This window comes from Talpa europaea (genome assembly GCF_964194135.1).
Source record: "Talpa europaea genome assembly, chromosome: 5".
Classification (NCBI taxonomy): domain Eukaryota; kingdom Metazoa; phylum Chordata; class Mammalia; order Eulipotyphla; family Talpidae; genus Talpa; species Talpa europaea.
The window spans coordinates 126,597,430-126,617,722 of record NC_140071.1 but is presented as its reverse complement, the minus strand read 5'-3'; positions in this window follow the sequence as shown (position 1 = coordinate 126,617,722).

The window sequence follows — 20,293 nt, the reverse complement described above, 5'->3', positions numbered from 1 at the left end:
AATTCTCTCACCCTCCCGTGTTTCTGACTGTATCCAGTGCTTGTATAAATAAACAAATCTTAAAAAAAATATTCTAAAACTAAAAAAAAAATAGCATTCATTTAATAAAAATAAAAGCAAAGCAGAAAAGATAAATAGCATTAAATATACACTGGATTAAAGGACTTTTCACTACTGCTCTCAATTATTAATCAACAGAAAATGTGGTAACTATGATATAGTTCATCAAGTAAAGAAACTCCCTCCCAATATTATCATTGTGTACACAAGCTAATAACAAACTTCTAAAAATAATCTGATGACCATTTGCTAGTGCAGTAATTCTCAGAGTATGATTTGTAGAACTCTATAACTTTTTCAACAAATTGCGGGGGTCCATGAGACCAAAACTATTTTTATAACAATATATCATTTGTCTTTTGTATTGACATTTGCACTTTGGATGTAAAATAATTTTGTAATATTTCTAGCACCTCAGAATAAAATCAGTGGCATCAAACCCTGTTAGTAGTTGTATTTTACACTGCTATGAACAAAGAGGAGGAAAGGTAAAGTTGGTTGTATTTAAAAATATCTTTGCAGAAAATGACAATTTTGCTGATAATGGTTTAACTGTATGTATCAAATTGGCTGTTCTACGGCACCGAAAGAACAGACCTTGCTCAAATCCTAAACTAGCTATAAATAAGAAGATATTTTGTTTATGTGATTAAAATCTATGACCAGTTGATTTTAACTAAAGTTGTTCTCAACAATAGACGTTCAACAAGAACAAGGGCCTTTTGAACAAAAATAGGTTTCACAGAGAAGAAGAAATCCTGCATCAATGCTATGACAGAAACTGCCCGAGCTTTTCTTCTGTTGTCCTTAAGTATTTCAAACTCAAGAATCCACCATCAAGTCTTGCATGAGTTTCCAGTCTAGCATTCTTCACTATAGATTTTGAGCTTGATAGCCTTCATATAAATGTGTGAGCCAATACCTACAATAAACTGATATTCTATAAATGATGATTTTCTTTTTCTGGAACCTTGATTGTTACATATTTCTGTACTGAACATAGTTCTAGAAGAACATAATCTTAAAGATGTGTTTTCTGAATTAGTTGTTGGATTTCTGGAATTGACCTCCTAATCAAAGGCACTAATTACTGTATTTCTAGTGATAAAATGGGCACTAATAATCCTTGGCATACATGGCTATAGAGATACACAAATTATAACTGTTGGATACTCCTAATAATACATTTATAGGAATAAAAGATTCTGAGTGACTGTGCATTTGCTATTCAAGAACATTGTTGTTAAATCATTGAGTATGAGATTAGCAGATTGTTTCCAATTGTGCTGGACAATGTATAGAAATTGATGAACTCAGGACTTCCAATATCCTGCACATAAAAAATTGTTTAGTTGCTCTGAATGAAACCCTGATCTGTATCTGTAGAGGTAGGACATATAAAATAAAACCTGGCATTTTATCCTGTAAATGGCTGAATTACAAAGAAGATTGAAATGCCATCTTCACAGGATATCTACTATTAAAGTGACTACATTGATTGACTTCATTGATTGCAAAGGGATGGAATCATGAAAATTGGGATGGGGACATGAGGTAGATCCTGATGTGAATGTACTAATAGAGTTTGATGCCACTGATTTTATTGATGCTGAGGTGCCGGGAATTTTACAAAATTATTTTTACACCAGAAATGCAAATGTCACATGTTCTGAACTGACACTTATTCTGAGAGATTTCAAGTAGCACTGTGGTCTACTAGTTAAAAAGTTTATGGGAATTAAGTAATCATGGAATTTATGAATTTTACCAAGTACTTTACTGAGGTGGTAATTAGTATTGGCTGTGGACACTGTAATGACTTCCCATAAGATGCTAAACTGACTTTTATCAGGACCCTCTTATTATACTTCCTAGTTTCTATATGTAGGTCCTAAAAGAATGTACAAAGTGTGAACCATGAGATGATGTACTACAATCCAAAATAACTCCATGCCCTCTTTTCTGTAATTTATACGGATGGGTATCTGAGGACTATGTATGAGAATAAATGTGAATAATGTGAGATAATTGTGGAATATAAACTTGACTATAACTGAACTGATTGGCATAGATCCTCTAAGGAAAGATTTTGGATTCAGTGTTATAGCTTGAGGGGGTTGAAAGGTCTATGCTTTATTGGTTGCTTGAAATGCAACCCAAAAAGTAGCTTATACTAAATTAGGTTAAAATGTCATAAATACAATGATATTCTGAATTGAATAAAATGTATACAAAGGCTTAGGGAAGTTGGAATGTTAGAGTGGGTTTATTATGTAAGTCCTGTTTACCTACCCTGGGGCATCACAGCCTTCATCACACCTGCATGGAATACATTTGTTAGGGGAACTCAGCATCCTTGAAGAGCTCTATCACTTGTTTCTCTGTGGGTCAGAAATCACAGCAGAAACTTTGTCATTGAATTTATTTTTTAAAAGATTTATGTATTCAAGCATACAAGACCCAGGGTACAGGCCAGAGGCACGGGAGGTTGAGAGGATTCCCCAGAGACAGAGTTGGGAACAGATTAGGCAGACTGACTGAAATACACTGCTGGAGGGAGCAGCGGACAAGACAGGAGAGGTCTGCCGTGCCATGTGGGTATCTCGCCTACTGGTGGGGATCGAACCCACGCTGCAGAGACTGAGGACAGCTTTCCAGTGCTGCAGTCAACCACCTGCACCACCAGGGGAGGCCAAGTCATTGAATTTAGATCCTTAAATGCAATGGAAATAATTGGATGGCTGGGTAGAAGGGGTCAAGTGGTAGTACTTAACTGCAAAAGGCAGGTGGACACGGATACTCTAATGAACAGCAGTCAAAGAAGAGACTTGTGAGGAAGAGACTGGTTAGAGGATCATATCCCTAGCAGAAAACTACATGGTCAGGCTAATAGATTCTTGCATTGATCTATATAAGTGGAAGAGTCATTTGAATAGAGGTTTAACTTGAATAACCAAAACAGAAAGTCATGATTTCTCAATTTCCAGAGTTCAGCCAGTTTACAGACCCAGAACCCCTTAAATAAAGGAGAAACTCGGTCCCTTTGAGCCAAAACATGGGCACACTGCTAAAATGTATGCTATTACTCTTTCACTGAACCTTCTCCAAAAGGACCTATATCCTTTTGTTGCTTGGGTGCTTTGAGAAAAAGTAAATGATCAGTCTTTCACAGGCTTGCTGAACACATGTCCTAAACTGATTCCTACTCTAAGAGATTTAAAGTAGCTCTATGGTTCACAAGTCAAAAAAGAGTTTATGGTAATTACATGATAAAGTGAGTTTTAGCTCAGGTCCATCTTACTGGAGGTCCAGTGATTATGCTAGCTTTCATTTGGCCATTTCCCTAGCGTCAAATGCATAATTAGAATCCACACTCAGTAAGTGATTGAATTGCAACATTGATTTCCCCAAAATGTAAAGTGAGGTCTATTAGAGTAGGAAAGTTCAAATGAAACACTCGAACAATTTGCCTAGGAAAAAAATAGTAAACTAGAATCAGTACATTACTGAAAGGATTGCAGATTAAGTGCCACCACTGAAGACTTGAAGGCTGCAGGGATGGTATTCCTGTCATAAATCCATTCAATGTATCTGTCTGATCTGTGCAATTGATAGTTGTCTGAGTCAGGGAACTAGGTATTTTCATGGATCCTGTGTTCACAGTGCCATCATCTTAAACTCAAGGTGTTACCTAGAGATAGGATCTCATCTGAGACTTAACCCTTTGATTCTCACTGGTTATTTTCAGATTTTCGTTTCTTTTGTTTGTAGAACAGAAAGGTGTGCTTTCTTGCTGTCAGTTTGGATTGTTCTGAACTCCTCAAATCCTCTAGTCATTCCTGTTACAAGTTTCTCTATGTATCTTAGTAGGTTGCTTCTTTAAGGCTGTGGAAGGAATTATTCTCCCAAAAATTTTCTCTAATTTTGTTTAAGGGCTAACCAGCAGTATAATGGTTATTTGCAGTAAGAGTTAAATTATTAAGAATATTAATTGCTTCTGCAAACTTCTTCTGTCTCTTTAGATGGTATAATCATGGTAGTGATATCCTATCATATTCACAAGTTGAGTTCACAGCTAATGGGAGAGGAATACAAAGAGTATGTCCACCAGGGGATAGGAATTTTAGGGTTTCCTTAAATGCTGTTTATCACAAAGACCTACAGAAATGGACTGAGTATTTAATCCAAACGTATAGCTAATAAAAATCAGCTTACATTCTAGAAGTAGATAGGATTAGGGGAGCTGAAAAAATGGTGGCAGAGTGAATACATCTGGCTCATATGGCATATGTATTTACAACCAAATTATACCTACACAAAGAAAACACCCCCTGAATGACAGATGACTTGTGTGTGAATTAAAGCACCAGGACAGGGAAGAGTGGTAGTGTAACAGGGTGGTCCCCAGGGAAATGGAAGTATCAGTTTCCCTGCCCCACCCAAGGGAGGGTATTGCTGAGCAGGGGAAGAAGAAGCTGGAGAGGAGTCTAGAGAAGGAAGGAAGAAGGAAAAAGAACAAGAAGGAGACCTGGAGGAGGCACATGGAGCAAGAGAGACATGTAAAAAAAAAAAAAAAAACTACACTTGTTTTGGTCCTGGACTGGTTGAAACAGATGTGGGTGAGAAACCCATGGGGAGGTTAACAATGACAGCATGGATCTTGATTTTGCTCTTTTCCTTCCAGACTTGTCGGACTGTTTCTGACCCTTTTCTATGGGTCCCCACCAGAAGGTGCTTTAGAATTGTAGCATGCTTTCAGGCCTCAGAGGCCCTGCTTTGGGCCATTTGACTGACATTTACCCAGGAGGTGATGGGTAACTTTGGGTGCCTAATTTGGAAACTGTTCTTCCCCATTTCCCCCTTTTCTGTATCACACACTCACTGTATCACACACAAAGTTCCTGTCCATGAAAGGTCGTATGCACTAGAGTATGTTTTATTCTGAAGTGGCAGGTGGCAGAACCTATTTCGATAGGGCAGGTTTGGGGGATCTGGGGTGCCCCTTATCCTGTAACAGCAGAAAAAATGTAATTAAACTTTGTCTAGAGTGAGACTGGAGCAGTTAAAACCAGAGTGTGGAGTACTGTCAGATTGCATCTCCCTGCTGTTTTTAATTTCAGGACACACACCAACATGGGAGACTTAAAACCCAGGGGAAGTGGGGTGGGGGGCAGAGTTTGTGGGCAGGAGAGAAGGTGTACCACTGGGTGACTAAGTGAGCAGAGGGGTGACTGTAGTCTTAAGCCTGTAGCTTCCAAAGGATAATAACAAGATCAATGTAGTGAGGAAGGCCAGATCAGATTCCCCTTCTCTTGTTACCAAGGCCATTGTTTGCAGGCTCTGACCTTGATACGGGAAAACACCTACTTTACCCCTGCATAGGGTAGGACCAAAGTTCAGAGACCAAACACTGTCATTAACCAAAAGTTGAGGCACCTGGCTCTTAGCAGGAGCAAGCACCCCAGGGTAAGACTCCTACCTTAAAAACAAAAAGAACAGATTTTTGTGATCAGTCCTTTATCATTAGTGTTGGGTGCAAAAATGTTCTCCCAGTTGGTAGGGTTTCTCTTTGTTTTTGTTATTGTCTCTTTTGCTGTGCACATATTAAACTAGCAACAACAAATGTTGGCGAGGGTGTGGAGAAAAAGGAACTCTTCTGCACTGTTGGTGGGAGTGCAAACTGGTCCAACCACTATGGAGAGCTGTGTGGAGATTTCTGGACCTACTAAACATAGAGCTTCCACAGCATCCAGCAATTCCACTCCTAGGTATTTACCCAAAGAACACAGAAACATCAATTCCAAAGAACACCTGCACCCCTATGTTTATAGCAGCACTGTTTACAATAGCTAAGCTTTGGAAACAACCCAAATGCCCAAAAACAGATGATTGGATCAAGAAGATGTGGTACATATATACCATGGAATATTACTCAGCCTTCAAAAAAGATAAACACATGCAATTTGCAGCATCATGGATGGCACTGGAAGGGATCATGCTCAGCGAAATAAGCCAGAAATAAAAAAAAAATACTGGATGGTCTCACTCATAGCAGGAATCTAGAAAACTTAAATAAGGGACCAGGAAAATGAATAACTATAAGAAAGTGAAAATCAAAATCAACTAAAAACTATGAACCAGAGACACTATGGTGGGTAGAGGGCGGGAGGGGAAGAATTGGGGTCAAAATAAGGGGGTTGCAATTGTATGGGGAATATAAAAATAAAATTTATTATTAAAAAAAAAAAGAACAATTCTCAGCTGGAGCCCCTGTCTCAACTGGGAACAGAATAAAAACAAAGAGTACTCAAGCAGTGTTTGAAAACGGGTTGAGAAGTATGGGATACTTGAGGCCTTTAGTTAAGATAAATTTACTAAACTAATAAGTTATTAATTAGGAAAGTTTTGAAAAGAATGAAGGAATGTTTATCTCAGAAATTATGTAGGATGAATTAAGGAATTTTAATCTTTAATAATAGGAGATAGGAATAAAGGAAGGAATAAAAGAGGTTATCTAAGACCAAGACTCAAGAAAAGAGCAATCCAGAAGGGAATTCTGGTTTTAAATGATGACTCCATAAGAGAAATAATACAGTAATTTTCTCTGGGTGGTGCAATCATTAACATAATCGTGAATTAAAACATCAACTTACTGTTTGTAGTGGCAGGAAATACAGGGCAGAATCTCCATGATCCTAGCAGATGGGTGAAGGAGGGGTCCTGGAGCCCTTTGTGGCTTTTTCAGGCTTTTATTGAGCTTACCAGGCTCACGGCAGGCAGGGGTGCTGGGGTGGGGGGTGGTGCTGGACACTGACAGACCTCCCCGCCCCTCCCCGCAAATCTTCACTCTCCCTGGGCTCTCTGGTGTGCTCTGGTGGCCTCTGCTTCTCTGCTGGTGCTGCTCTCTCGCCTGTTCGCCTTCTGGTGGTTCTGCCGTTAGGCTTGGATCCCCATGATGCCGCCCTTATAAGGCCAGTCTCTCAGCCCAGGTGTACCCACCTATGCATGCCCACACCCCACTCCAGGTGCCCGCCCTCAGGCATGCATTCAGGGCCGCAAGGATCCATCATCTATCCTGATGGCGGGAGGCAGAAAAGCCTGACATCACTTACCCTACACTGTTTTGGGGCACCCAGCCTGGGAGCGGGGGCAGGCAGGGGGTAGGGAGCCTCCTGGTCCCCTACAAATCTTTACTTTTTCTGTGGATTCTCTGGTGTCCTCTTGTGGTCTGGCCTCTTCTGTAGTCACGCTGCTTGACCTCCCCTCGCCAACGCGAGCCGTTGGTATACCCCGGATCTCTAGGCTCAGGTGTGCACACTCACACATGCATGCACCCCCACAAGCCAGGTGTCCACAGTCAGGCAGGTGTGCCCCAGCCCATGTCCCCACGTGCCTTCTGTGTTAACATAGTCAAGGTGGCAGGTGAGAACCACGGAGGGTAGTGGTGTAAAAAGCCTGATTAAATCACATAACCTATTGTAGGGTAGGAAAAATGTCAGGCTTTTCTGCCCTCCCGCCATCGCCATCAGGATGGATGGATCCTTGCGGCCTGATGGATCCTTGCGGTCCTGAATGCATGCCTGATGGCGGGCACCTGGAATAGGGTGTGGCCATAGGTGGATGGGATTCACCTGGGCTGAGATTGGGCTTTTAAGGGCGGCGTCACGGGGACGCCAGCAGAAGCCAAAAGAGAAGCCGAGAGAAGGCCGGAGAGGTCAGAGTGAAGACTTGCTGGGGGCTGGGAGGCCTGCCAGCCTACCGGCCCCCCAGCGCCTCTGCCTGCCGTGTACCTTGGTAATCCCAATAAAAACCTGCAAAACCACTGAGGACTCTGACTTCTCCTTTATGGTCTGCTGGATCCTAGAAAACCTGCACTGTGGTCTTCCTGACCTTATACCTACACTTACTATTTCATGTTTTTCTGGAGGTCAAAGTCAAAAATGGATCTCACTAGGCTAAAATCAAGGTTTCAGCATGGCTGTGTTCTCCTGGAGATTCTAGGAGAAATCTGCTGTGTTTTTTTCTTAGCTTCTATCAGTACCTACATTCCTTGGTAAAGTGTTCTCTTCCTCCAACTTCAAAGCCAGCACTGAACTGTCAGTTTTTGCCTCATTGATTCATTCTGACCTCCCTTTGTGTCCCTCTGTATTTTAAGAGTCCTTATGATTACATTCAGTCCTGAAAAATTCTGGATAAACTATTCATAAACTCAGTTGATGAACACGTTAACTTTATCTGCAAATTTAATTCCCCTTCGCCATTTAAATAACATTCACAGCTTTGGGGAATTAGGATATGGACATCTTTATTGACCCATTATTCTCCCTACATAGAGGTTAGAAAATTAGCAATTCAAATTATTGATATTTTGGTTTATTTCACTTGTTTTAATTTAATTAATAAAGTATATTCTTTCAGTTTTATCCCCATGGAACAGTGACCTTCACTGACACTCATCTTAACTCTATATTAGTCTGTCTGATTTATTTTGCTTCACTTTAATAGATGTACCACACATCTCCTAGACAAACCATTATGAACCAACCCCTTATTATTAAAAACAAATTAAGGAGAAAATAATTCAAGGTCTAAATATTGAAGTTTGAGTAAGATAATAAACATCAACTGTAATAGTCAATGTCATTCACCAACTGATTTGATCATTTTAATTATTCTCAGAGATTCCGTATATTAACCAGAAAAGTTTGTAAAATTTTGTATCTGATAATGTATGTTTTCATTATCTATTCTTGGAAATAAGTAATATGTTGGAGCTACAATTTATCCTTTGTCAACATAAGAATATTTTGTGCATTATTGAGAATAAGGCATTCAACTCCTTTTTAAGGTCCGCAGGTACCACAGAAGATATAGGTGAGTTTTTAGTGTCTGTTTTTCTATATTTTTAATATAAATTACTTGACACACACACAAAGTGCCTCATTAACATTTATTGTTTCTGAAAGGTCAAAAGGATGCTCACAGTCAACTCTAATTATGGTTACTGTAGACTAGAAAAAAATGTGTTAGTAAAGAACTTCTGACATTCTCCATTTCAATTTTATAGTTTTGATTGAAAATTAGAAAAATGCACATATCTCCAAAAGTATCAAATTTCAAAATTTGAAATAAAAGCAAGTTGCATTATTTTTATTTAGTTTTGATTAGGTAACATTAGTTTACAGCATTGTGTATTATTTAGAATTATAGGATAACAACCTTCCGGTGATTTCCCAGACATTTTCTTGTTATTAAAAAAACACCTTTTATCTCTATCCATTGCACAGTTTTGTCCTTCCTTTCATCTATGCAATCATTATGATGTTGATTTTAAAAGAACAACCAGGAGCCTCCCTGATGGTGCAAGGGGTTAAGCGTCAGCACTATGAAGCAATAGGCAGCCACTGCAGCATGAGCTCGATCCCCGGCCAGGGAGGTGACCTACATGGCACAGAAGACCTCTGCTGCCTCACCTACTCTATTTCAGTAGATGTGCCTGTTCTGCTCCCCACTCTGTGTCTGCTGTCTCTGGTGAATCCTCTCAACCTTCCCCCTCGCACTTCTGGCCTGTACCCCAGTTCTTGTATGCATAAATAAATAAATCTTTAAAAAAAATAAAAGAACGACTATTTTTCAATCAGGTACTCCTGTCTGTGAACCATACAATCTTTTTTTGCCTAAAATGGGAGATAATTAGTTGTATATTTACATCCTCTTAGACTACACAGAAATGGCAGTGGGGAAGTCCTTGGAGGGTCCTATGATTAGTCCTATGAATACTGGATATACCTCTCATGTGTGCAGTACGCTATGCCTGAAATTCATTCTTTAGCATAATCCTTGAATATACATGTATACACATGCATATGCATATATATGCATGCATACATACATGCAAATATACACAAACATATACGGTTTCCACATAATAGGTGAGCCTTGGTGTGCTTATCTATTTGAAATATTTTTCCAACATCAGTGATAAAGGAAAGAAATGGAGTCGTGGGGCAGGCAGTAGGATGCAGGATGCTCAATGCAGGATGCTGCTCAAGAACAAGATCCTGGCCTTTTAATTGACAGAAAAAGGGCGGATCAAACTAAACACTGCATTGTGGGCTTTAGGGAGGGTGAGTCGAATGATAGATACCTGACTCCCACCCATGGCTCCAATCTAATTAACAAGGCATCCCACTGCTCAGTGCCTGGGGCACAACGCACAACAGTGACTGGCAGCCTGGGCATTCTTGGTCATACCTAGGGATGTACACCTATTGCCCCAGGGTGATCAAGAGTCCCACTCTTGTCTAACATGAAAGGAGCATTGTATGCTACACCCACATCATCCAAGATATGATTGGCTACTTCTGTGCTTAGATTTACCTGATGCCCCAAAGGTATGTGAACAAGGTTCATTCAAAATCCAAAATCAAGTTAGCAATTGTCTTTCAAATGGTCCATTCCAAGTCCAAAACTGTCTTTCCAAAGTCCAGTCTGCATATATTCTGATTGCAGATACTTCTAATACTATCTGAATTTCTGGATCACAAAGTCCTAGTAGAACAGGACTCAGATTCAGATTTCTTTCTTTCAACTTTGTGAATGTGACCCAACAGGATTTCTATTTGAGGACTGTGATTTTGCCAAAACCCAAAGACACCTACTATCCTCTGAACTATTTGCTTATTGACAGCATCCAGGGAAAACATTAACTTACATTGAGAATTATTGCTGTTTACTCCAGACCAACTAATTTCCAGGGAGTTCATAAATTAGGTTAAACATATTTGCCTGAAACTTTCAATAGGACTCTATTTTTCATAGAGGTGACTAAGGTAAGAGGTGACTAAGGTATTTGTCTATTCCTATGCCTCTTCCTCTATGGAGACAATTATTCTGATATAATCATGGATATGCAAAGTGATGATTAATTAAAATATCTTCATGGCAAAACTGATTGTATCATTATTTTCATTCCAAGAGAATATAATTTCTGCCTGTTTGTACTTCAAGATTGAAATTTTTAAAATTATCTTATAAATATAGGTAAGTCAAACAAAAGCCTCTACATGAATAGCAAATAAAAGTAAAAAAAAAGAGAGAACATATATCCTTTTTTTTTTTTTTTAATAAGTTCTGTGTTTATTTATTTATTTATTTATTTATACAAGCACTGGGTACAGTCAGAAGCGCGGGAGGGTGAGAGAATTCACCAGAGCCAGAGCGGGGAGCAGAGCAGGCAGAAGGACCGAAGTACAATGCTGAGGGGAGCAGCGGGCGGCAGGAGAGGTCTGCGCGCCATGTGGGACCCTCCTCCAGTGGCCGTGGAGCAGCCGGGGATCGAACCTGTGCCGCAGAGGCCACGGGCAGCTTCGCAACCCAGTGCTCAACCGCTGTGCCACTGGAGAGGCCCTATCCTTAATGAAAATACTGTTTGTGTTTTTCTTCCAACCTAAGACCTAACTCATTATCTTTTGTATATATTCAGTACTTTCAAGATTATCTTTTTAATATTTGAGTTGAAATAATTATTTAACAAGTTAATTTTGGAATTATTTGACTGTGGTGGGAACAGAGAAGGAAATCACAAAATCTTATGCCTCTTCCACAGTCTACATTGTATATTGTTTTCCGACTTTAACTACCCCACCTCTCATGAATGTCGACACAACACTCCTTCTGTTCTCAGCAATAACTGTGGTTGATGGACTAATAAAGATGTGCTGAGCTGTATAAAACCTAACTTGAGTTGTCAAACTGAAGAGCACATGCCAACTGCTGTCTCCTGTGTACTTGGGATTTAAACTACATTCTGTACACAGCCAAACAGTCTTCAAAAGGAATATATTATCATATTAGAGGCAACATTGCATTTCTGGCATCTTGTTGCATTTCATTATTGGGACTAAAAAAAAAAAAATCTCCCAGTTTCTCTCCTTCCTTTATGAAAAAAAGAAAACTGATGTGAACAATGAAATTGTAGATATTATCTTGCCTAAACTTTGCAGAAATTCCTTTTCTTTTCTTTTCTTTTCAAGATTTATTTATTTATTTATGCAAACACTGGGTACAGTCAGAAGTGCAGGAGGGTGAGAGAATTCACCAGAGCCAGAGCGGGGAACAGAACAGGCAGACCGACAAAGTACACTGCTGAGGGGAGCAGCGGGCGGCAGGAGAGGTCTGCGTGCCATGTGGGACCCTCACCCGGTGGCCGGGGATCGAACCGGTGCTGCAGAGGCTGCGGGCAGCTTCGCAACCCAGTGCTCAACCACTGTGCCACTGGGGAGGCCCATCCTTTTCTATTTTTTTTTTAAAGATGTATTTATTTATGCACACAAGAGCTGGGGTAGTGTGCAGAGATGCGGGGAGTGAGAGGATCCACCAGAGACAGACTGGGGAGCAGAACAGGCACACTGACTGAAATACACTGCTGAGGGAAGCAGTGAGACAGGAGAGGTCTGCCTCGCCACGTGGGTTTCTCCCTGGCCGTCTGGGGATCGAACTCATGCTGCAGAGGCTGTGGATTGCTTCATGATGTGGTGCTTAACCACTTGCACCACGAGGATGGCCCAATTTTTGAGAATTTTTGATGACACAAAAAAGGATAATCATTTGATATTTCTGTGACTGATCACTGAAATGAATATAAATAATTACATAATAGGTTCAACTTTGCAAGATTTCTAAAAATAGCAAACATCAGCATGGATAAAATATTGAGTGGATTGTCTTGTTAAAGGCTATTTAAATTATATATTTTAAAAAGTTTATGCTTTTCATCAGGAATCTTAAAAATCATAATACTTCTTGACATAAAACATTCCTTCTGGAATTCTGATCCAAAATAATTTCTCATGTTTATAATAATTCATTTTTGTATTTTTATCACAGATTTCTTTAGACTACTAAAACTTTAGAACCAATGAATTTTTAAAAGGGATTTATCCAAAAGGAATTTGTATGGACATTGGGTTTGTTAGAATTTTTTTCAAAGCTTAATAAAATAACTTGTCCTCTTCCTCACCAGAATTTGGACTTAATTGAGAAATAGACAAGATAGGTAAATGAAAATAAAAAGTAGCCTTTTATGGTAAATGTAGTTGTTTGTATAAGGTTTAGTCTGCAGAACACTTAAAGAAACGCAGCCCCTCATGCAGATTTATCTGGACATTTTGGGCCTCTACAGAAAAGGATTGAACTTTTACTGTACATTTAAGGGAAGGTTATAACACATGGGGAGGTAGATAAGGAAAAATATCCCCCAAATTGCCCAGCCACAAAGAGATTTTTTTTCTCTCGATTGGTCTTAGTATTCCACTATTATTTAATAACACCATTCAATGAGCTAACAGTATTACTTGATAGCATCAGAGAATTTAAAATATGTTAGTAGAGACTAAAAAGAATTGAAAAAAAAATACCGAAATGTACCAACATTTGTTTTCCCTTTGTGATGGAGTGTTGTGATTGAATTTTGTTTACTTCTTTAACATTTAATTATTTAAAAAAAATTTAAAAGTAAAAAAAAATTAAAAACAAAATAAATGAATAAAAACACACATTTACAGGCTCAAAAATGAATAGTTAACAAAATAAATATGATTCACCTGTTTTTCTTTTTTTTTAAGATTTATTTTTATACAAGAACTGGGGTATAGGCCAGGGGCGCAGGAGGGTGAGAGGATTCACCAAAGACAGAATGGGGAGCAGAACAGGCAGACGGACCAAAATACACTGCTGAGGGGGGCAGCGGGCGAGACAGGAGAGATCTGCTACGCCATGTGTGTATCTTCCTGGCTGGTCAGGAATCTAACCCACGCTACAGAGGCTGTGGACAGCTTCACAGGGCTGTGCTCACCAGCTGCGCCACAAGCGAGGCCCTCACCTGTTTTTCTTTACTTATTTTTTTCTGAGACATATTCTGTGCTTATGTAACCATCATTTATTAAATGATTTAAGTTCATTTATCAATGTAATTTTTTATTGATTGAGTCTTTATAAAAAGTTCCATTTAAGTTACTTCTTAACAGAAACATAAAATTATACCCTATAAGTCCAAATTCTAATGCATCATCAAAGATGACAATGGTTAAAAGGCTCTTTGTATTCCCAGTAATTCTATTAATAAGCAGGTAGATAAATATATATATATATTATATGATATATATGCATAAACGCCATATATATAATTGATTACATAAAATTCAAATAATATATATTCTTTAAAAGTACCTAGAAAAAATACTTTGTTTAGAGATAGCATACTCTTACACACAAAATTTAAAACTATGAGGACACTTCAGTGAGGACGACAACTGTGGAAAGGCATTAATTGAGTGTGAATAGACACTATCTGTGTGAGCTGATCTTGGATTAAATCTATGATCAGTGCAGGGTTGCTGAGAAAATTTGAACAAGTCACCCCTGTAGAGTCCAGTATTTTGTGTTGTAGAATGATGTTTTAAACAGATAACATCTAAGCTCTCAGTTCCCTTTAAAATTTTATTTCTGGCATTTTAGCACATCTTGGAAAGGGACACTCATTCTTTTTTTTTCTTTTCCCTTCAGTCTTTGCCTTGTACAAATTGTTACAGTGAGAAGCTTTTAACAAACCTAGGATGATGTCACATGAACTTTTACATTAGTTTAACACATTCCAGACAACCAGATTGAGCTACTGAAACTTGAAAGTTACACTCAAAAAGGAAAAGGAAAGATGACTTTCCAAAGAAAGTAATTAGTTCCAAGAAAGTATTATTGATTTCTTGTGTCATTGATATATACACATTTATTTTTAGAAATGAATTTGAAGTTATAGCACTAACTTAATGACAACAATTAAAGGGTAATATCAAATAAATTGAAGTAAGATGATTGACAAGGGTAAAGGTGTTCCCAAAGTTATGACATGAAAGATGAAGTGATATCATTTCCTTGTGACACTGATAATGCTAGTGGAGACAATTTTTTTTATGATTTTAAATGACTTTCTAAAGTGGTGCCTATGAGTGATATATTCATTTCTAAAATCACCTGAATCTGTTATTTCAGAGTCAAGAGATCATGAATTTTAATGTTCAGAAAAAGATTTCTTAAAAAATGGAGCTGCTTAATTGTAACCTCTTATGACACGAAGTTTGATTGGTTGGAGTCTAAGGTTTTTCTGGCATTTTATTTTCTATATATTTTAGGCAATTAAATAAAAAAATTGTTATAGGACCTCCCTGGTGGCACAAGGGGTTAAGTCTCAACACTGTGAATCCATCCATAGCCACTGAAGCAAGTGTTGGATCCCAGGCCAAAGAGCTACCCTCATGGTGCAGCAGACCTCTCTTGCCTCCCCCTCTGCTCCCCTCAGCAGTGTATTTTGGTCAATCCTCCTGTTCTCTGGTGAATCTTTTCACTGGCCCCTGCACCTCTGACCTGCACCCCAGTTCTTGTATGCATGAATAAATAAAAATAAATCTTTAAAAAAACAAATTTGTTATAGGGCACTTTGAGAACTATGTATAAATTCTTCAACAGAACAGGAAGAAATAGATCTTTGATGCTAATTATTGAGCTTTTTTTCCTTTTTTTCTTAACAAGTCTAGCCAGAGATTTGTCTGTTTTGTTCAATGTTTTCAAAGAATAGACTTTTGATTTCACTGTTCTTTGGACTTTTTTTTAATTTCTACTTGATTCATTTCTGTTCAAATTTTTATTATTTCTTCCCAGGTACTGATTTTTAATTTCTTTGTTCTTCCTTTTGTAGCCCTCAAGGTATAACATTAAATTATTTATTTAAGACGTTTCTTGTTTCTTTTTTTTTTTGAACATAAAGGTTTTTTAAATTAATTAATTAATTAATTAATTAATTAATTAAGATTTATTTATTTATTTATACAAGCACTGGGTACAGTCAGAATTCTCCAGGGAATTCACCAGAGCCAGAGCAGAATGCAGAACAGGCAGACTGGCTAAGTACACTGCTGAGGGGAGCAGCGGGCGGCAGGAGAAGTCTACTAGCCATGTGGGACCCTCACCCTGTGGCCAGAGATTGAACTGGCACTGTGGAGGCTGTGGGCAGCTTTGCAACCCAGCATTCAACTGCTGTGCCACCAGAGAGGCCCTCTTTCTTGTTTCTTGATGTGGATCCATATGATTATGTAGCTCCCTTTTACTATTGCTTTTGCTGAGTCCCATATTTTCTGGTAGTTCATGTCTTTATTTATATACATATGCATAAATTTCTGTGTAAATATATATTAAGTATATATTTAATACCTCCTTTGATTGTTGCATTGACCAACAGTCATTCAATAATATTCTGTTCAGTCTCCACATGTTAGAGCTTTGCCTATTTTCTTTTGACAGTTGACTCCAGTTTGATGCCATTGTGATTCAGGGGGAAAAAAGAATACTATTTGAAGGGATATTTACAATAACCAAGTTATGAAAATAACCTAAGTTTCCAAGGACATGTGAGTGAACTAAAATGATGCACTATATATAAACAATGTTGTACTACTCAGCTGTAAAAACAATGAAATCTTACCATAGGTGACATCGTGGTTGAAACTGGAAGGGATTATGCTGAGGAAAAGAAGTCAGATGGATGAAAGATAAATACTGGATGACAGAGAAACAAAACATAGGAACAGACAAAACTAAACAAGCAAACTCTAGACATCTGACTGCAGAACAGGGGCTGTCAGAAAGAGAGGATGGAGGTAGAGATGGGGAGAGAGAAGAGAGGACACACTAGAATATGATGGAGGACTTTGGGTGTGTTGGTAATGGGTATTGTGCCGAGACACATCTGAAGAGGTATTAGCCTGTACCTCTGAAGCGTATACAGTGTTGTAAACCATCATTACTTCAATTAAAATATAATAATACAAATAAAATGGTAATAATAAAATTTCCTTCAGTCAAAATATCATCAAAGACTGCTTTGGGAATCCAATAATGGATACCTCCCAGCTGAAATATTTACTTTTCTCACTTTTGATGATGATGATGTACTTATTGATTATGCATCAACCAGACTACATAAAGAGCATATCACTGTAAAATCCCACCACAACTTCTGGGTCCATGTTTAATATGCACATATGAAATTATTCAATACTACCAAATACTTGCTGGCAGCATTTAATCGAGCATTAACTTTTCTAATTTAGTAGGAGAGAGGAAATTGATTGCATATGTAACTTGACCTATATGTAAAGTAAGCTGGATATAACTCAATTCAAATTAAATTTGATATACCTATTATGCAGTTTGGGTTATAAGTGAAGGAATAATAGGTGCACATGATCTTGAGGGAAATACACCTGTGACTAGTATGTTAATGGGGATAAAGGTAGGAATGGAAATGGAAGTCTTTAAAGTATGATGCAGGTTTGCCACCTAGCAACAGAGACATGGAAGAAAAGAAGATTAGTGCAAGTCTCAGGCTGCAGTTCATCTATGAGAATTTCTCAGCCATGTCAATGGAGGACCCTCAGGGTAAAAATGACCCATTAAAGGAACTCAACCTCTACTTGAGTGGAAATAACCTGAAGTCTGGTTTCCCTGCTATGCTTTGTCAGTGAAAATCTAATACATGAATGGCCTTGGCACAGATGCTGCAACTTAAGGCTGTCAGGTAACACACGACTCTGAGCAGGTTCTTTCTGGAAGGAAGGTATGGATGGCATACCTACATGATACCACAGACATCTTGGTTGACATATAAAATTATCATTGCTCTCATTGATATTATGAAATTATCATCATTGATCTATCTATGATGATTTATACTTATTCCAAATTGTGACTTATAATGTTTTTAACATTGTTATCTATGCATTGAACAGTCTTGGGTTCCACATTTGTTTTAGATGCTAATATAACACATGTTAGCAGTTATAGGGTGTTTGCATGTGCTATGAGTCCCTAAGTAACATGATTAATGCTTTTCATATGAGAAATGATTCAGCAGTCTCATAGTCAAATTTGAGGAGTTGGTACATTTCCTATGATTGTTTCCATAGTACTTAAGCTTCAGAAAACAAAGGTAAACCATGCCAGCTGTAATACAAGAGAAGAATAGCATTTAGATGAGCTTTGTTTTCTGTGCTCTTTGCCTGGTACACACACATATTCTTACCATTTTGGATTGGCTTCTATAGAAGCAGAATTGAAGATGAGTAATTAAGGAAGACTGATTTATTAGAACACGTTTCCATGAAAAAATCTGGAAGAGGAGTGAGATCATAGGACAGGAAAGCAAAAGGAACCAAGTAATCAGGCATTTGCAAGCAAAGTCCAACAAGGGAAATGGTGGTTCAACCCCATGGGCCAAAGGGCTCTGCAGGAGCAACAGCACAGACTTCAGGGCTGCTTTCTTAGTAGGGGAGTCAGTCATGGAGTAAGGATACCTCGGAGGGGCTTCATCTCTCAGGCATTCAGCTTCTACTTGCCTGAAGACAAAGGAGGATTTCCTGGTCTGAGACTAACGCTCCCACAAGGAGACTCACCTGGAAAGTGAGAACACAAGATCTAGTGAACATGCAACTTGTTAGAAAGTGAAGGGGTAAAGCACCCAGAATAGAAGTACCTTCTATTCGCCATCTCTTTGTACATTTTTTAAAGATTTATTTATGCATACAAGAACTGGGGTAAAGGCCAGAGTTGCTGGGGGTGAGAGGATTCACTAGAGAAAAAGTGGGTAATAGAACAGGCAGACTGACTGAAATACACTGCTGAGGGGACAGCAGGTGAGTCAGGAGAGGTCTGCTGTGCCATGTGTGTTGCTCCCTGGCTGGCCAGGGATTGAACTCATATGCAGAGGCTGCAGATTGCTTCATAGCGCTGTGCTTAACCCCCTTGCGCCACCAGGGAGGCCCTCGCCTTCTCTTTGGGATGGAGTCATGGAGGTAATTTTCATTGCCCCATTCCCTTCTCTGTAGAGCAACAGACAACTGTTATGCTTTCATTGTTAAGGATTTTATCTCAAAAGGTAGAACTTTATTTCATAAATTACTAGCTTTCTAACTAGAGCAAAATAACTAACTCCTTGAACATCCTTTTAATCATCTCTGAAAAGCAAGAAATGATACCTGCACCATAGTAGTGTGAATAGTAATCAAATAATATCAACTAGGTAAAGCCCTGAACCATATTTGGTTTACAGTGAACAATAAATCAATGGCAACTATTATTAATAATATAACTATATTTAATGAATTAAAAAAAGCTTTTGGATAGTTGGTGATATTGTGACCACAAGAATGTATTTTAAAACAGAAAGGAAATAAATATAAATTTGTAGAACCATAAGATAAAGTTCTAATCTCCAGTACTTATGAATGTGACTGCATTTGAAATAGCATCTCTGAAATGTTATCAAGATAAGATGAGGTCTTATGTAAACCCTTTCAGAGACCCTGAGAAAATCTTTTGGGCGTAGCTTCTCTTTATTTTTATTCTTTAGCTTTCAGTTATATTATTTATAAGAATGAGATGCTACATCCCTGCTTTACTCTTCGTTCACAAGGTAGTTTAGCAAAGATTAAAGAAAGTTAACATGAAGTCATACTGTATTAAGGTGGACCTTATCCAATATGATTGGTGTTCTTATAAGAAGAGAAGACACAGCATGAGAGGGGAAAACACCATATGATGACAAAAGCAAGGACTGAATCACAGTAACTGCAAGCCAAGGAACATGAAGACTTACTGCAAACCACCAGAAACTAGGAAGAGAAAAGAAGTGTTCACCATTTCCAGGTTCAGCGAGACGTGATTGAAGTATAACCTTGATATCAGATATTTAGCTTCCAGAAATGTTATAGAATAGATTTATGTTAGGTCATGTTAAGCTGCCAAGTTTTTGATACTTTGTTATACAGCTAAGAAATAAATATAAATGATCAGATAAAGTAGATGAAAAATTAAAATTTGCTGAGTACATGAGATTACTGAAAGAATGATTGCATTTTTCTTATAATAATGGTTATTATACACCTGGAAACTAAACAATTATTGCAGTAGGTGATGAATAAATACTTGTTTACCAAAAGAATTATGAATTTAATAAACATTATTATGTTCCAACTATTGCTCATACGCAAATAGTTTGCCTACAAGATATTTTGATAAGTTAATAAATGTTTATGTCTACTAAAGTTTCCAGGTAAATGACTATCTTTTCTAGTGAATGTTATATTATGAATGCTATAAAAATGTAATTTGCTTAACAAAATAC